At 43.9% G+C, this 12,577-nt stretch overlaps 52 non-coding genes across 52 annotated transcripts; all 52 read left to right on the top strand.

The window, feature by feature from the left end:
- The first annotated feature begins 93 nt into the window (after positions 1-93).
- Positions 94-166, top strand: Trnav-cac (transfer RNA valine (anticodon CAC)). The gene has a single exon. It is a non-coding gene; the product is annotated as a tRNA-Val (tRNA).
- A 162-nt stretch (positions 167-328) lies between these two features.
- On the top strand, positions 329-401 carry Trnav-uac (transfer RNA valine (anticodon UAC)). The gene has a single exon. It is a non-coding gene; the product is annotated as a tRNA-Val (tRNA).
- A 169-nt stretch (positions 402-570) lies between these two features.
- Trnav-cac (transfer RNA valine (anticodon CAC)) lies at positions 571-643 on the top strand. Its single transcript has one exon. It is a non-coding gene; the product is annotated as a tRNA-Val (tRNA).
- Positions 644-805: 162 nt separating this feature from the next.
- Positions 806-878, top strand: Trnaa-cgc (transfer RNA alanine (anticodon CGC)). Its single transcript has one exon. It is a non-coding gene; the product is annotated as a tRNA-Ala (tRNA).
- Positions 879-1,047: 169 nt separating this feature from the next.
- Positions 1,048-1,120, top strand: Trnav-cac (transfer RNA valine (anticodon CAC)). The gene has a single exon. It is a non-coding gene; the product is annotated as a tRNA-Val (tRNA).
- A 159-nt stretch (positions 1,121-1,279) lies between these two features.
- Positions 1,280-1,352, top strand: Trnav-uac (transfer RNA valine (anticodon UAC)). The gene has a single exon. It is a non-coding gene; the product is annotated as a tRNA-Val (tRNA).
- Positions 1,353-1,521: 169 nt separating this feature from the next.
- Positions 1,522-1,594, top strand: Trnav-cac (transfer RNA valine (anticodon CAC)). The gene has a single exon. It is a non-coding gene; the product is annotated as a tRNA-Val (tRNA).
- Positions 1,595-1,756: 162 nt separating this feature from the next.
- On the top strand, positions 1,757-1,829 carry Trnaa-ugc (transfer RNA alanine (anticodon UGC)). The gene has a single exon. It is a non-coding gene; the product is annotated as a tRNA-Ala (tRNA).
- A 169-nt stretch (positions 1,830-1,998) lies between these two features.
- Positions 1,999-2,071, top strand: Trnav-cac (transfer RNA valine (anticodon CAC)). Its single transcript has one exon. It is a non-coding gene; the product is annotated as a tRNA-Val (tRNA).
- A 162-nt stretch (positions 2,072-2,233) lies between these two features.
- Trnav-uac (transfer RNA valine (anticodon UAC)) lies at positions 2,234-2,306 on the top strand. Its single transcript has one exon. It is a non-coding gene; the product is annotated as a tRNA-Val (tRNA).
- Positions 2,307-2,475: 169 nt separating this feature from the next.
- On the top strand, positions 2,476-2,548 carry Trnav-cac (transfer RNA valine (anticodon CAC)). The gene has a single exon. It is a non-coding gene; the product is annotated as a tRNA-Val (tRNA).
- Positions 2,549-2,710: 162 nt separating this feature from the next.
- Trnav-uac (transfer RNA valine (anticodon UAC)) lies at positions 2,711-2,782 on the top strand. Its single transcript has one exon. It is a non-coding gene; the product is annotated as a tRNA-Val (tRNA).
- A 169-nt stretch (positions 2,783-2,951) lies between these two features.
- Positions 2,952-3,024, top strand: Trnav-cac (transfer RNA valine (anticodon CAC)). Its single transcript has one exon. It is a non-coding gene; the product is annotated as a tRNA-Val (tRNA).
- Positions 3,025-3,186: 162 nt separating this feature from the next.
- Positions 3,187-3,259, top strand: Trnav-uac (transfer RNA valine (anticodon UAC)). Its single transcript has one exon. It is a non-coding gene; the product is annotated as a tRNA-Val (tRNA).
- A 169-nt stretch (positions 3,260-3,428) lies between these two features.
- Positions 3,429-3,501, top strand: Trnav-cac (transfer RNA valine (anticodon CAC)). Its single transcript has one exon. It is a non-coding gene; the product is annotated as a tRNA-Val (tRNA).
- Positions 3,502-3,663: 162 nt separating this feature from the next.
- On the top strand, positions 3,664-3,736 carry Trnav-uac (transfer RNA valine (anticodon UAC)). The gene has a single exon. It is a non-coding gene; the product is annotated as a tRNA-Val (tRNA).
- Positions 3,737-3,905: 169 nt separating this feature from the next.
- Positions 3,906-3,978, top strand: Trnav-cac (transfer RNA valine (anticodon CAC)). Its single transcript has one exon. It is a non-coding gene; the product is annotated as a tRNA-Val (tRNA).
- Positions 3,979-4,140: 162 nt separating this feature from the next.
- Positions 4,141-4,213, top strand: Trnav-uac (transfer RNA valine (anticodon UAC)). Its single transcript has one exon. It is a non-coding gene; the product is annotated as a tRNA-Val (tRNA).
- Positions 4,214-4,382: 169 nt separating this feature from the next.
- Positions 4,383-4,455, top strand: Trnav-cac (transfer RNA valine (anticodon CAC)). The gene has a single exon. It is a non-coding gene; the product is annotated as a tRNA-Val (tRNA).
- Positions 4,456-4,617: 162 nt separating this feature from the next.
- Trnav-uac (transfer RNA valine (anticodon UAC)) lies at positions 4,618-4,689 on the top strand. The gene has a single exon. It is a non-coding gene; the product is annotated as a tRNA-Val (tRNA).
- A 169-nt stretch (positions 4,690-4,858) lies between these two features.
- Trnav-cac (transfer RNA valine (anticodon CAC)) lies at positions 4,859-4,931 on the top strand. The gene has a single exon. It is a non-coding gene; the product is annotated as a tRNA-Val (tRNA).
- A 162-nt stretch (positions 4,932-5,093) lies between these two features.
- Trnav-uac (transfer RNA valine (anticodon UAC)) lies at positions 5,094-5,166 on the top strand. Its single transcript has one exon. It is a non-coding gene; the product is annotated as a tRNA-Val (tRNA).
- A 169-nt stretch (positions 5,167-5,335) lies between these two features.
- Positions 5,336-5,408, top strand: Trnav-cac (transfer RNA valine (anticodon CAC)). Its single transcript has one exon. It is a non-coding gene; the product is annotated as a tRNA-Val (tRNA).
- Positions 5,409-5,570: 162 nt separating this feature from the next.
- On the top strand, positions 5,571-5,643 carry Trnav-uac (transfer RNA valine (anticodon UAC)). Its single transcript has one exon. It is a non-coding gene; the product is annotated as a tRNA-Val (tRNA).
- A 169-nt stretch (positions 5,644-5,812) lies between these two features.
- Trnav-cac (transfer RNA valine (anticodon CAC)) lies at positions 5,813-5,885 on the top strand. Its single transcript has one exon. It is a non-coding gene; the product is annotated as a tRNA-Val (tRNA).
- A 162-nt stretch (positions 5,886-6,047) lies between these two features.
- On the top strand, positions 6,048-6,120 carry Trnav-uac (transfer RNA valine (anticodon UAC)). Its single transcript has one exon. It is a non-coding gene; the product is annotated as a tRNA-Val (tRNA).
- A 169-nt stretch (positions 6,121-6,289) lies between these two features.
- On the top strand, positions 6,290-6,362 carry Trnav-cac (transfer RNA valine (anticodon CAC)). Its single transcript has one exon. It is a non-coding gene; the product is annotated as a tRNA-Val (tRNA).
- A 404-nt stretch (positions 6,363-6,766) lies between these two features.
- On the top strand, positions 6,767-6,839 carry Trnav-cac (transfer RNA valine (anticodon CAC)). The gene has a single exon. It is a non-coding gene; the product is annotated as a tRNA-Val (tRNA).
- A 162-nt stretch (positions 6,840-7,001) lies between these two features.
- On the top strand, positions 7,002-7,074 carry Trnav-uac (transfer RNA valine (anticodon UAC)). The gene has a single exon. It is a non-coding gene; the product is annotated as a tRNA-Val (tRNA).
- A 169-nt stretch (positions 7,075-7,243) lies between these two features.
- Positions 7,244-7,316, top strand: Trnav-cac (transfer RNA valine (anticodon CAC)). Its single transcript has one exon. It is a non-coding gene; the product is annotated as a tRNA-Val (tRNA).
- A 162-nt stretch (positions 7,317-7,478) lies between these two features.
- On the top strand, positions 7,479-7,551 carry Trnav-uac (transfer RNA valine (anticodon UAC)). Its single transcript has one exon. It is a non-coding gene; the product is annotated as a tRNA-Val (tRNA).
- A 169-nt stretch (positions 7,552-7,720) lies between these two features.
- Positions 7,721-7,793, top strand: Trnav-cac (transfer RNA valine (anticodon CAC)). Its single transcript has one exon. It is a non-coding gene; the product is annotated as a tRNA-Val (tRNA).
- A 162-nt stretch (positions 7,794-7,955) lies between these two features.
- Positions 7,956-8,028, top strand: Trnav-uac (transfer RNA valine (anticodon UAC)). The gene has a single exon. It is a non-coding gene; the product is annotated as a tRNA-Val (tRNA).
- A 169-nt stretch (positions 8,029-8,197) lies between these two features.
- Positions 8,198-8,270, top strand: Trnav-cac (transfer RNA valine (anticodon CAC)). Its single transcript has one exon. It is a non-coding gene; the product is annotated as a tRNA-Val (tRNA).
- A 162-nt stretch (positions 8,271-8,432) lies between these two features.
- On the top strand, positions 8,433-8,505 carry Trnav-uac (transfer RNA valine (anticodon UAC)). The gene has a single exon. It is a non-coding gene; the product is annotated as a tRNA-Val (tRNA).
- Positions 8,506-8,674: 169 nt separating this feature from the next.
- Trnav-cac (transfer RNA valine (anticodon CAC)) lies at positions 8,675-8,747 on the top strand. Its single transcript has one exon. It is a non-coding gene; the product is annotated as a tRNA-Val (tRNA).
- A 162-nt stretch (positions 8,748-8,909) lies between these two features.
- On the top strand, positions 8,910-8,982 carry Trnav-uac (transfer RNA valine (anticodon UAC)). The gene has a single exon. It is a non-coding gene; the product is annotated as a tRNA-Val (tRNA).
- A 169-nt stretch (positions 8,983-9,151) lies between these two features.
- Trnav-cac (transfer RNA valine (anticodon CAC)) lies at positions 9,152-9,224 on the top strand. The gene has a single exon. It is a non-coding gene; the product is annotated as a tRNA-Val (tRNA).
- A 162-nt stretch (positions 9,225-9,386) lies between these two features.
- Positions 9,387-9,459, top strand: Trnav-uac (transfer RNA valine (anticodon UAC)). The gene has a single exon. It is a non-coding gene; the product is annotated as a tRNA-Val (tRNA).
- Positions 9,460-9,628: 169 nt separating this feature from the next.
- Positions 9,629-9,701, top strand: Trnav-cac (transfer RNA valine (anticodon CAC)). The gene has a single exon. It is a non-coding gene; the product is annotated as a tRNA-Val (tRNA).
- A 162-nt stretch (positions 9,702-9,863) lies between these two features.
- Positions 9,864-9,936, top strand: Trnav-uac (transfer RNA valine (anticodon UAC)). The gene has a single exon. It is a non-coding gene; the product is annotated as a tRNA-Val (tRNA).
- A 169-nt stretch (positions 9,937-10,105) lies between these two features.
- Trnav-cac (transfer RNA valine (anticodon CAC)) lies at positions 10,106-10,178 on the top strand. Its single transcript has one exon. It is a non-coding gene; the product is annotated as a tRNA-Val (tRNA).
- A 162-nt stretch (positions 10,179-10,340) lies between these two features.
- On the top strand, positions 10,341-10,413 carry Trnav-uac (transfer RNA valine (anticodon UAC)). The gene has a single exon. It is a non-coding gene; the product is annotated as a tRNA-Val (tRNA).
- A 169-nt stretch (positions 10,414-10,582) lies between these two features.
- Trnav-cac (transfer RNA valine (anticodon CAC)) lies at positions 10,583-10,655 on the top strand. The gene has a single exon. It is a non-coding gene; the product is annotated as a tRNA-Val (tRNA).
- Positions 10,656-10,817: 162 nt separating this feature from the next.
- On the top strand, positions 10,818-10,890 carry Trnav-uac (transfer RNA valine (anticodon UAC)). The gene has a single exon. It is a non-coding gene; the product is annotated as a tRNA-Val (tRNA).
- Positions 10,891-11,059: 169 nt separating this feature from the next.
- Trnav-cac (transfer RNA valine (anticodon CAC)) lies at positions 11,060-11,132 on the top strand. The gene has a single exon. It is a non-coding gene; the product is annotated as a tRNA-Val (tRNA).
- A 162-nt stretch (positions 11,133-11,294) lies between these two features.
- On the top strand, positions 11,295-11,367 carry Trnav-uac (transfer RNA valine (anticodon UAC)). The gene has a single exon. It is a non-coding gene; the product is annotated as a tRNA-Val (tRNA).
- A 169-nt stretch (positions 11,368-11,536) lies between these two features.
- On the top strand, positions 11,537-11,609 carry Trnav-cac (transfer RNA valine (anticodon CAC)). The gene has a single exon. It is a non-coding gene; the product is annotated as a tRNA-Val (tRNA).
- A 162-nt stretch (positions 11,610-11,771) lies between these two features.
- On the top strand, positions 11,772-11,844 carry Trnav-uac (transfer RNA valine (anticodon UAC)). The gene has a single exon. It is a non-coding gene; the product is annotated as a tRNA-Val (tRNA).
- Positions 11,845-12,013: 169 nt separating this feature from the next.
- Positions 12,014-12,086, top strand: Trnav-cac (transfer RNA valine (anticodon CAC)). The gene has a single exon. It is a non-coding gene; the product is annotated as a tRNA-Val (tRNA).
- A 162-nt stretch (positions 12,087-12,248) lies between these two features.
- Positions 12,249-12,321, top strand: Trnav-uac (transfer RNA valine (anticodon UAC)). Its single transcript has one exon. It is a non-coding gene; the product is annotated as a tRNA-Val (tRNA).
- A 169-nt stretch (positions 12,322-12,490) lies between these two features.
- On the top strand, positions 12,491-12,563 carry Trnav-cac (transfer RNA valine (anticodon CAC)). Its single transcript has one exon. It is a non-coding gene; the product is annotated as a tRNA-Val (tRNA).
- Positions 12,564-12,577: the final 14 nt, after the last annotated feature.

Below are 12,577 nucleotides of genomic sequence, written 5' to 3'. Positions count from 1 at the left end.
CTTAAGGAAAAATCTACGAACGAGACGACTCTGAAATGTTCTTTCAAATGACAGAAACATGGAATTCTGAGGGAAGATCTAACCCTTCCCGTCGGTTCCGTAGTACAGTGGTCATCACGTTCGCCTCACACGCGAAAGGCCCCCGGTTCGATCCCGGGCGGAACCATACATTCGTGGTTCTTATTTTTCACTTTCAAATGACAACAGTTCTTTAGGGCCTTTACCTTAGACGGTAATCTTTCCAAGAACCACAAAAATGAATAGTCTTTTCAACAGAATAGAGATCGAATTATTATCGACTTGGCATATATTCGTTTTTCCCCGTCGAGGTTCCGTTGTGTAGTGGTTATCACGTTCGCTTTACACGCGAAAGGCCCCCGGTTCGATCCCGGGCGGAACCAGCCCGGTTGCATGGTGAGGGATGTCTTTTTTTAGTTCTGTTAAGGAACATGTATTAGCAATCTAAAGTGCTGAAAACTTAAAGAAAATTCTACGAACGAGACGACTCGGAAATGTTCTTTCAAATGACAGAAACATGGAATTCTGAGGGAAGATCTAACCCTTCCCGTCGGTTCCGTAGTGTAGTGGTCATCACGTTCGCCTCACACGCAAAAGGTGCCCGGTTCGATCCCGGGCGGAACCATACATTCGTGGTTCTTATTTTTCACTTTCAAATGACAACAGTTCTTTAGGGCCTTTACCTTAGACGGTAATCTTTCCAGGAACCACAAAAATGAATAGTCTTTTCAACAGAATAGAGATCGAATTATTATCGACTTGGCATATATTCGTTTTTCACCGTAGAGGTTCCGTAGTGTAGTGGTTATCACGTTCGCCTCGCACGCGAAAGGCCCCCGGTTCGATCCCGGGCGGAACCAGCCCGATTACATGGTGAGGGATGTCTTTTTTTAGTTCTGTTAAGGAACATGTATTAGCAATCTAAAGTGCTGAAAACTTAAGGAAAATTCTACGAATGAGACGACTCTGAAATGTTCTTTCAAATGACAGAAACATGGAATTCTGAGGGAAGATCTAACCCTTCCCGTCGGTTCCGTAGTGTAGTGGTCATCACGTTCGCCTCACACGCGAAAGGCCCCCGGTTCGATCCCGATGGAAACCATACATTCGTGGTTCTTATTTTTCACTTTCAAATGACAACAGTTCTTTAGGGCCTTTTTAGACGGTAATCTTTCCAGGAACCACAAAAATGAATAGTCTTTTCAACAGAATAGAGATCGAATTATTATCGACTTGGCATATATTCGTTTTTCTCCGTCGAGGTTCCGTAGTATAGTGGTTATCACGTTCGCTTTACACGCGAAAGGCCCCCGGTTCGATCCCGGGCGGAACCAGCCCGATTACATGGTGATGGATGTCTTTTTTTAGTTCTGTTAAGGAACATGTATTAGCAATCTAAAGTGCTGAAAACTTAAGGAAAATTCTACGAACGAGACGACTCTGAAATGTTCTTTCAAATGACAGAAACATGGAATTCTGAGGGAAGATCTAACCCTTCCCGTCGGTTCCGTAGTGTAGTGGTCATCACGTTCGCCTCACACGCGAAAGGCCCCCGGTTCGATCCCGGGCGGAACCATACATTCGTGGTTCTTATTTTTCACTTTCAAATGACAACAGTTCTTTAGGGCCTTTACCTTAGACGGTAATATTTCCAGGAACCACAAAAATGAATAGTCTTTTCAACAGAATAGAGATCGAATTATTATCGACTTGGCATATATTCGTTTTTCTCCGTCGAGGTTCCGTAGTGTAGTGGTCTTCACGTTCGCTTTGCACGCGAAAGGCCCCCGGTTCGATCCCGGGCGGAACCAGCCCGATTACATGGTGAGGGATGTCTTTTTTTAGTTCTGTTAAGGAACATGTATTAGCAATCTAAAGTGCTGAAAACTTAAGGAAAATTCTACGAACGAGACGACTCTGAAATGTTCTTTCAAATGACAGAAACATGGAATTCTGAGGGAAGATCTAACCCTTCCCTTCGGTTCCGTAGTGTAGTGGTCATCACGTTCGCCTCACACGCGAAAGGCCCCCGGTTCGATCCCGGGCGGAACCATACATTCGTGGTTCTTATTTTTCACTTTCAAATGACAACAGTTCTTTAGGGCCTTTACCTTAGACGGTAATCTTTCCAGGAACCACAAAAATGAATAGTCTTTTCAACAGAATAGAGATCGAATTATTATCGACTTGGCATATATTCGTTTTTTCCCGTCGAGGTTCCGTAGTGTAGTGGTTATCACGTTCGCTTTACACGCGAAAGGCCCCCGGTTCGATCCCGGACGGAACCAGCCCGATTACATGGTGATGGATGTCTTTTTTTAGTTCTGTTAAGGAACATGTATTAGCAATCTAAAGTGCTGAAAACTTAAGGAAAATTCTACGAACGAGACGACTCTGAAATGTTCTTTCAAATGACAGAAACATGGAATTCTGAGGGAAGATCTTACCCTTCCCGTCGGTTCCGTAGTGTAGTGTTCATCACGTTCGCCTCACATGCGAAAGGCCCCCGGTTCGATCCCGGGCGGAACCATACATTCGTGGTTCTTATTTTTCACTTTCAAATGACAACAGTTCTTTAGGGCCTTTACCTTAGACGGTAATCTTTCCAGGAACCACAAAAATGAACAGTCTTTTCAACAGAATAGAGGTCGAATTATTATCGACTTGGCATATATTCGTTTTTACCCGTCGAGGTTCCGTAGTGTAGTGGTTATCACGTTCGCTTTACACGCGAAAGGCCCCCGGTTCGATCCCGGCGGAACCCGCCCGATTACATGGTGAGGGATGTCTTTTTTTAGTTCTGTTAAGGAACATGTATTAGCAATCTAAAGTGCTGAAAACTTAAAGAAAATTCTACGAACGAGACGACTCGGAAATGTTCTTTCAAATGCCAGAAACATGGAATTCTGAGGGAAAATCTAACCCTTCCCGTCAGTTCCGTAGTCTAGTGGTCATCACGTTCGCCTCACACGCGAAAGGTCCCCGGTTCGATCCCGGGCCGAACCATACATTCGTGGTTCTTATTTTTCACTTTCAAATGACAACAATTCTTTAGGGCCTTTACCTTAGACGGTAATCTTTCCAGGAACCACAAAAATGAATAGTCTTTTCAACAGAATAGAGATCGAATTATTATCGACTTAGCATATATTCGTTTTTAACCGTAGAGGTTCCGTAGTGTAGTGGTTATCACGTTCACTTTACATGCGAAAGGCCCCCGGTTCGATCCCGGGCGGAACCAGCCCGGTTGCATGGTGAGGGATGTCTTTTTTTAGTTCTGTTAAGGAACATGTATTAGCAATCAAAAGTGCTGAAAACTTAAAGAAAATTCTACGAACGAGACGACTCGGAAATGATCTTTCAAATGACAGAAACATGGAATTCTGAGGGAAGATCTAGCCCTTCCCGTCGGTTCCGTAGTGTAGTGGTTATCATGTTCGCCTCACACGCGAAAGGCCCCCGGTTCGATCCCGGGCGGAACCATACATTCGTGGTTCTTATTTTTCACTTTCAAATGACAACAGTTCTTTAGGGCCTTTACCTTAGACGGTAATATTTCCAGGAACCACAAAAATGAATAGTCTTTTCAACAGAATAGAGATCGAATTATTATCGACTTGGCATATATTCGTTTTTCACCGCAGCGGTTCCATAGTGTAGTGGTTATCACGTTCGCTTTACACGCGAAAGGCCCCCGGTTCGATCCCGGGCGGAACCAGCCCGATTACATGGTGAGGGATGTTTTTTTTTAGTTCTTTTAAGGAACATGTATTAGCAATCTAAAGTGCTGAAAACTTAAAAAAAATTCTACGAACGAGACGACTCGGAAATGTTCTTTCAAATGCCAGAAACATGGAATTCTGAGGGAAGATCTAACCCTTCCCGTCGGTTCCGTAGTGTAGTGGTCATCACGTTCGCCTCACACGCGAAAGGTCCCCGGTTAGATCCCGGGCGGAACCATACATTCGTGGTTCTTATTTTTCACTTTCAAATGACAACAGTTCTTTCGGGCCTTTACCTTAGACGGTAATCTTTCCAGGAACCACAAAAATGAATAGTCTTTTCAACAGAATAGAGATCGAATTATTATCGACTTGGCATATATTCGTTTTTCTCCGTCGAGGTTCCGTAGTGTAGTGGTTATCACGTTCGCTTTACACGCGAAATGCCCCCGGTTCGATCCCGGGCGGAACCAGCCCGATTACATGGTGAGGGATGTCTTTTTTTAGTTCTGTTAAGGAACATGTATTAGCAATCTAAAGTGCTGAAAACTTAAGGAATATTCTACGAACGAGACGACTCTGAAATGTTCTTTCAAATGACAGAAACATGGAATTCTGAGGGAAGATCTAACACTTCCCGTCGGTTCCGTAGTGTAGTGGTCATCACATTCGCCTCACACGCGAAAGGCCCTCGGTTCGATCCCGGGCGGAACCATACATTCGTGGTTCTTATTTTTCACTTTCAAATGACAACAGTTCTTTCGGGCCTTTACCTTAGACGGTAATCTTTCCAGGAACCACAAAAATGAATAGTCTTTTCAACAGAATAGAGATCGAATTATTATCGACTTGGCATATATTCGTTTTTCTGCGTCGAGGTTCCGTAGTGTAGTGGTTATCACGTTCGCTTTACAAGTGAAAGGCCCCGGTTCGACCCCGGGCGGAACCAGCCCGATTAAATGGTGAGGGATGTCTTTTTTCAGTTCTATTAAGGAACATGTATTAGCAATCTAAAGTGCTGAAAACTTAAGGAAAATTCTACGAACGAGACGACTCTGAAATGTTCTTTCAAATGACAGAAACATGGAATTCTGAGGGAAGATCTAACCCTTCCCGTCGGTTCCGTAGTATAGTGGTCATCACGTTCGCCTCACACGCGAAAGGCCCCCGGTTCGATCCCGGGCGGAACCATACATTCGTGGTTCTTATTTTTCACTTTCAAATGACAACAGTTCTTTAGGGCCTTTACCTTAGACGGCAATCTTTCCAGGAACCACAAAAATGAATAGTCTTTTCAACAGAATAGAGATCGAATTATTATCGACTTGGCATATATTCGTTTTTCCCCGTCGAGGTTCCGTAGTGTAGTGGTTATCACGTTCGCTTTACACGCGAAAGGCCCCCGGTTGGATCCCGGGCGGAACCAGCCCGTTTACATGGGGAGGGATGTCTTTTTTTAGTTCTGTTAAGGAATATGTATTAGCAATCTAAAGTGCTGAAAATTTAAAGAAAATTCTACGAACGAGACGACTCGGAAATGTTCTTTCAAATGCCAGAAACATGGAATTCTGAGGGAAGATCTAACCCTTCCCGTCGGTTCCGTAGTGTAGTTTTCATCACGTTCGCTTCACACGCGAAAGGTCCCCAGTTCGATTCCGGGCGGAACCATACATTCGTGGTTCTTATTTTTCACTTTCAAATGACAACAGTTCTTTAGGGCCTTTACCTTAGACGGTAATCTTTCCAGGAACCACAAAAATGAATAGTCTTTTCAACATAATAGAGATCGAATTATTATCGACTTGGCATATATTCGTTTTTCTCCGTCGAGGTTCCGTAGTGTAGTGGTTATCACGTTCGCTTTACACGCGAAAGGCCCCCGGTTCGATCCCGGGCGGAACCAGCCCGATTACATGGTGAGGGATGTCTTTTTTTAGTTCTGTTAAGGAACATGTATTAGCAATCTAAAGTGCTGAAAACTTAAGGAAAATTCTACGAACGAGACGACTCTGAAATGTTCTTTCAAATGACAGAAACATGGAATTCTGAGGGAAGATCTAACCCTTCCCGTCGGTTCCGTAGTCTAGTGGTCATCACATTCGCCTCACACGCGAAAGGTCCCCGGTTCGATCCCGGGCGGAACCATACATTCGTGGTTCTTATTTTTCACTTTCAAATGACAACAGTTCTTTAGGGCCTTTACCTTAGACGGTAATCTTTCCAGGAACCACAAAAATGAATAGTCTTTTCAACAGAATAGAGATCGAATTATTATCGACTTGGCATATATTCGTTTTTCACCGTCGAGGTTCCGTAGTGTAGTGGTTATCACGTTCGCTTTACACGCGAAAGGCCCCCGGTTCGATCCCGGGAGGAAGCAGCCTGGTTGCATGGTGAGGGATGTCTTTTTTTAGTTCTGTTAAAGAACATGTATTAGCAATCAAAAGTGCTGAAAACTTAAAGAAAATTCTACGAACTAGACGACTCGGAAATGTTCTTTCAAATGCCAGAAACATGGAATTCGGAGGGAAGATCTGACCCTTCCCGTCGGTTCCGTAGTGTAGTGGTCATCACGTTCGCCTCACACGCGAAAGGCCCCCGGTTCGATCCCGGGCGGAACCATACATTCGTGGTTCTTATTTTTCACTTTCAAATGACAACAGTTCTTTAGGGCATTTACCTTAGACGGTAATCTTTCCAGGAACCACAAAAATGAATAGTCTTTTCAACAGAATAGAGATCGAATTATTATCGACTTGGCATATATTCGTTTTTCACCGTCGATGTTCCGTATTGTAGTGGTTATCACGTTCGCTTTACACGCGAAAGGCCCCCGGTTCAATCCCGAGCGGAAATATTCCGATTACATGGTGAGGGATGTCTTTTTTTAGTTCTGTTAAGGAACATGTATTAGCAATCTAAAGTGCTGAAATTTTAAAGAAAATTCTACGAACGAGACGACTCGGAAATGTTCTTTCAAATGCCAGAAACATTTAATTCTGAGTTAAGATCTAACCCTTCAAGTCGGTTCCGTAGTGCAGTGGTCGTCACGTTCGCCTCACACGCGAAAGGTCCCCGGTTCGATCCCGGGCGGAACCATACATTCGTGGTTCTTATTTTTCACTTTCAAATGACAACAGTTCTTTCGGGCCTTTACCTTAGACGGTAATCTTTCCAGGAACCACAAATATGAATAGTCTTTTCAACAGAATAGAGATCGAATTATTATCGACTTGGAATATATTCTTTTTTCTCCGTCGAGGTTCCGTAGTGTAGTGGTTATCACGTTCGCTTTACAAGCGAAAGGCCCCCGGTTCGATCCCGGGCGGAACCAGCCCGATTAAATGGTGAGGGATGTCTTTTTTCAGTTCTGTTAAGGAACATGTATTAGCAATCTAAAGTGCTGAAAACTTAAGGAAAATTCTACGAACGAGACGACTCTGAAATGTTCTTTCAAATGACAGAAACATGGAATTCTGAGGGAAGATCTAACCCTTCCCGTCGGTTCCGTAGTGTAGTGGTAATCACATTCGCCTCACACGCGAAAGGTCCCCGGTTCGATCCCGGGCGGAAACATACATTCGTGGTTCTTATTTTTCACTTTCAAATGACAACAGTTCTTTAGGGCCTTTACCTTAGACGGTAATCTTTCCAGGAACCACAAAAATGAATAGTCTTTTCAACAGAATAGAGATCGAATTATTATCGACTTGGCATATATTCGTTTTTCCCCGTCGAGGTTCCATAGTGAAGTGGTTATCACGTTCGCTTTACACGCGAAAGGCTCCCGGTTCGATCCCGGGCGGAACCAGTTTAATTACATGGTGAGGGATGTGTTTTTTTAGTTCTGTTAAGGAACATGTATTAGCAATCTAAAGTGCTGAAAACTTAAAGAAAATTCTACGAACGAGACGACACTGAAATGTTCTTTCAAATGCCAGAAACATGGAATTCTGAGGGAAGATCTAACCCTTCCCTTCGGTTCCGTAGTGTAGTGGTCATCACGTTCGCCTCACACGCGAACGGTCCCCGGTTCGATCCCGGGGGGAACCATACATTCGTGGTTCTTATTTTTCACTTTCAAATGACAACAGTTCTTTCGGGCCTTTACCTTAGACGGTAATCTTTCCAGGAACCACAAAAATGAATAGTCTTTTCAACAGAATAGAGATCGAATGATTATCGACTTGGCATATATTCGTTTTTCACCGTAGAGGTTCCGTAGTGTAGTGGTTATCACGTTCGCTTTACACGCGAAAGGCCCCCGGTTTGTTCCCGGGCGGAACCAGCCCGGTTGTATGGTGAGGGATGTCTTTTTTTAGTTCTGTTAAGGAACATGTATTAGCAATCAAAAGTGCTGAAAACTTTAAGAAAATTCTACGAACGAGACGACTGGGAAATGTTCTTTCAAATGACAGAAACATGGAATTCTGAGGGAAGATCTAACCCTTCCCGTCGGTTCCGTAGTGTAGTGGTCATCACGTTCGCCTCACACGCGAAAGGCCCCCGGTTCGATCCCGGGCGGAACCATACATCCGTGGTTCTTATTTTTCACTTTCAAATGACAACAGTTCTTTAGGGCCTTTACCTTAGACGGTAATCTTTCCAGGAACCACAAAAATGAATAGTCTTTTCAACAGAATAGAGATCGAATTATTATCGACTTGGCATATATTCGTTTTTCACCGTAGAGGTTCCGTAGTATAGTGGTTATCACGTTCGCCTTACACGCGAACGGCCCCCTGTTCGATCCCGGGCGGAACCAGCCCGATTACATGGTGAGGGATGTCTTTTTTTAGTTCTGTTAAAGAACATGTATTAGCAATCAAAAGTGCTGAAAACTTAAAGAAAATTCTACGAACGAGACGACTCGGAAATGTTCTTTCAAATGCCGGAAACATGGAATTCGGAGGGAAGATCTGACCCTTCCCGTCGGTTCCGTAGTGTAGTGGTCATCACGTTCGCCTCACACGCGAAAGGTCCTCGGTTCGATCCAGGGCGGAACCATACATTCGTGGTTCTTATTTTTCACTTTCAAATGACAACAGTTCTTTAGGGCATTTACCTTAGACGGTAATCTTTCCAGGAACCACAAAAATGAATAGTCTTTTCAACAGAATAGAGATCGAATTATTATCGACTTGGCATATATTCTTTTTTCTCCGTCGAGGTTCCGTAGTGTAGTGGTTATCACGTTCTCTTTACAAGCGAAAGGCCCCCGGTTCGATCCCGGGCGGAACCAGCCCGATTAAATGGTGAGGGATGTCTTTTTTCAGTTCTGTTAAGGAACATGTATTAGCAATCTAAAGTGCTGAAAACTTAAGGAAAATTCTACGAACGAGACGACACTGAAATGTTCTTTCAAATGCCAGAAACATGGAATTCTGAGGGAAGATCTAACCCTTCCCGTCGGTTCCGTAGTGTAGTGGTCATCACGTTCGCCTCACACGCGAAAGGTCCCCGGTTCGATCCCGGGCGGAACCATACATTCGTGGTTCTTATTTTTCACTTTCAAATGACAACAGTTCTTTCGGGCCTTTATCTTAGACGGTAATCTTTCCAGGAACCACAAAAATGAATAGTCTTTTCAACAGAATAGAGATCGAATGATTACCGACTTGGCATATATTCGTTTTTCACCGTAGAGGTTCCGTAGTGTAGTGGTTATCACGTTCGCTTTACACGCGAAAGGCCCCCGGTTTGATCCCGGGCGGAACCAGCCCGGTTGCATGGTGAGAGATGTCATTTTTAAGTTCTGTTAAGGAACATGTATTAGCAATCTAAAGTGCTGAAAACTTAAAGAAAATTCTACGAACGAGACGACTCGGAAATATTCTTTCAAATGCCGGAAACATGGAATTCTGAGGGAAGATCTAACCCTTCCCGTCGGTTCCGTAGTGTAGTGGTCATCACGTTCGCCTCACACGCGAAAGGTCCTCGGTTCGATCCAGGGCGGAACCATACATTCGTGGTTCTTATTTTTCACTTTCAAATGACAACAGTTCTTTAGGGCCTTTACCTTAGACGGTAATCTTTCCAGGAACCACAAAAATGAATAGTCTTTTCAACAGAATGGAGATCGAATTATTATCGACTTGGCATATATTCGTTTTTCCCCGTCGAGGTTCCATAGTGTAGTGGTTATCACGTTCGCTTTACACGCGAAAGGCTCCCGGTTCGATCCCGGGCGGAACCAGTTTAATTACATGGTGAGGGATGTGTTTTTTTAGTTCTGTTAAGGAACATGTATTAGCAATCTAAAGTGCTGAAAACTTAAAGAAAATTCTACGAACGAGACGACACTGAAATGTTCTTTCAAATGCCAGAAACATGGAATTCTGAGGGAAGATCTAACCCTTCCCTTCGGTTCCGTAGTGTAGTGGTCATCACGTTCGCCTCACACGCGAAAGGTCCCCGGTTCGATCCCGGGGGGAACCATACATTCGTGGTTCTTATTTTTCACTTTCAAATGACAACAGTTCTTTCGGGCCTTAACCTTAGACGGTAATCTTTCCAGGAACCACAAAAATGAATAGTCTTTTCAACAGAATAGAGATCGAATGATTATCGACTTGGCATATATTCGTTTTTCACCGTAGAGGTTCCGTAGTGTAGTGGTTATCACGTTCGCTTTACACGCGAAAGGCCCCCGGTTTGATCCCGGGCGGAACCAGCCCGGTTGTATGGTGAGGGATGTCTTTTTTTAGTTCTGTTAAGGAACATGTATTAGCAATCAAAAGTGCTGAAAACTTAAGGAAAATTCTACGAACGAGACGACACTGAAATGTTCTTTCAAATGCCAGAAACATGGAATTCTGAGGGAAGATCTAACCCTTCCAGTCGGTTCCGTAGTGTAGTGGTCATCACGTTCGCCTCACACGCGAAAGGTCCCCGGTTCGATCCCGGGCGGAACCATACATTCGTGGTTCTTATTTTTCACTTTCAAATGACAACAGTTCTTTCGGGCCTTTATCTTAGACGGTAATCTTTCCAGGAACCACAAAAATGAATAGTCTTTTCAACAGAATAGAGATCGAATGATTACCGACTTGGCATATATTCGTTTTTCACCGTAGAGGTTCCGTAGTGTAGTGGTTATCACGTTCGCTTTACACGCGAAAGGCCCCCGGTTTGATCCCGGGCGGAACCAGCCCGGTTGCATGGTGAGAGATGTCATTTTTAAGTTCTGTTAAGGAACATGTATTAGCAATCTAAAGTGCTGAAAACTTAAAGAAAATTCTACGAACGAGACGACTCGGAAATATTCTTTCAAATGCCGGAAACATGGAATTCTGAGGGAAGATCTAACCCTTCCCGTCGGTTCCGTAGTGTAGTGGTCATCACGTTCGCCTCACACGCGAAAGGTCCTCGGTTCGATCCAGGGCGGAACCATACATTCGTGGTTCTTATTTTTCACTTTCAAATGACAACAGTTCTTTAGGGCCTTTACCTTAGACGGTAATCTTTCCAGGAACCACAAAAATGAATAGTCTTTTCAACAGAATGGAGATCGAATTATTATCGACTTGGCATATATTCGTTTTTCACCGTAGAGGTTCCGTAGTGTAGTGGTTATCACGTTCGCTTTACACGCGAAAGGCCCCCGGTTCGATCCCGGGCTGAACCAGCCCGGTTGCATGGTGAGGGATGTCTTTTTTTAGTTCTGTTAAGGAACATGTATTAGCAATCTAAAGTGCTGAAAACTTAAAGAAAATTCTACGAACGAGACGACTCGGAAATGTTCTTTCAAATGCCAGAAACATGGAATTCTGAGGGAAGATCTAACCCTTCCCGTCGGTTCCGTAGTGTAGTTTTCATCACGTTCGCCTCACACGCGAAAGGTCCCCGGTTCGATCCCGGGCGGAACCATACATTCGTGGTTCTTATTTTTCACTTTCAAATGACAACAGTTCTTTAGGGCCTTTACCTCAGACGGTAATCTTTCCAGGAACCACAAAAAGGAATAGTCTTTTCAACAGAATAGAGATCGAATTATTATCGACTTGGCATATATTCGTTTTTCTCCGTCGAGGTTCCGTAGTGTAGTGGTTATCACGTTCGCTTTACACGCGAAAGGCCCCCGGTTCGATCCCGGGCGGAACCAGCCCGATTACATGGTGAGGGATGTCTTTTTTTAGTTCTGTTAAGAAACATGTATTAGCAATCTAAAGTGCTGAAAACTTAAGGAAAATTCTACGAACGAGACGACTCTGAAATGTTCTTTCAAATGACAGAAACATGGAATTCTGAGGGAAGATCTAACCCTTCCCGTCGGTTCCGTAGTGTAATGGTCATCACATTCGCCTCACACGCGAAAGGTCCCCGGTTCGATCACGGGCGGAACCATACATTCGTGGTTCTTATTTTTCACTTTCAAATGACAACAGTTCTTTAGGGCCTTTACCTTATACGGTATTCTTTCCAGGAACCACAAAAATGAATAGTCTTTTCAAAAGAATAGAGATCGAATTATTATCGACTTGGCATATATTCGTTTTTCACCGTAGAGGTTCCGTGGTGTAGTGGTTATCACGTTCGCTTTACACGCGAAAGGCCCCCGGTTCGTTCCCGGGCGGAACCAGTTTAATTACATGGTGAGGGATGTCTTTTTTTAGTTCTGTTCAGGAACATGTATTAGCAATCTAAAGTGCTGAAAACTTAAAGAAAATTCTACGAACGAGACGACTCGGAAATGTTCTTTCAAATGCCAGAAACATGGAATTCTGAGGGAAGATCTAACCCTTCCCGTCGGTTCCGTAGTGTAGTTTTCATCACGTTCGCCTCACACGCGAAAGGTCCCCGGTTCGATCCCGGGCGGAACCATACATTCGTGGTTC

Source organism: Argiope bruennichi, chromosome 10, assembly GCF_947563725.1.
Source record: "Argiope bruennichi chromosome 10, qqArgBrue1.1, whole genome shotgun sequence".
Classification (NCBI taxonomy): Eukaryota; Metazoa; Arthropoda; class Arachnida; order Araneae; family Araneidae; genus Argiope; species Argiope bruennichi.
The sequence above is the reverse complement of the archived record's forward strand: the minus strand, read 5'-3'. Positions and strand labels throughout refer to the sequence as shown.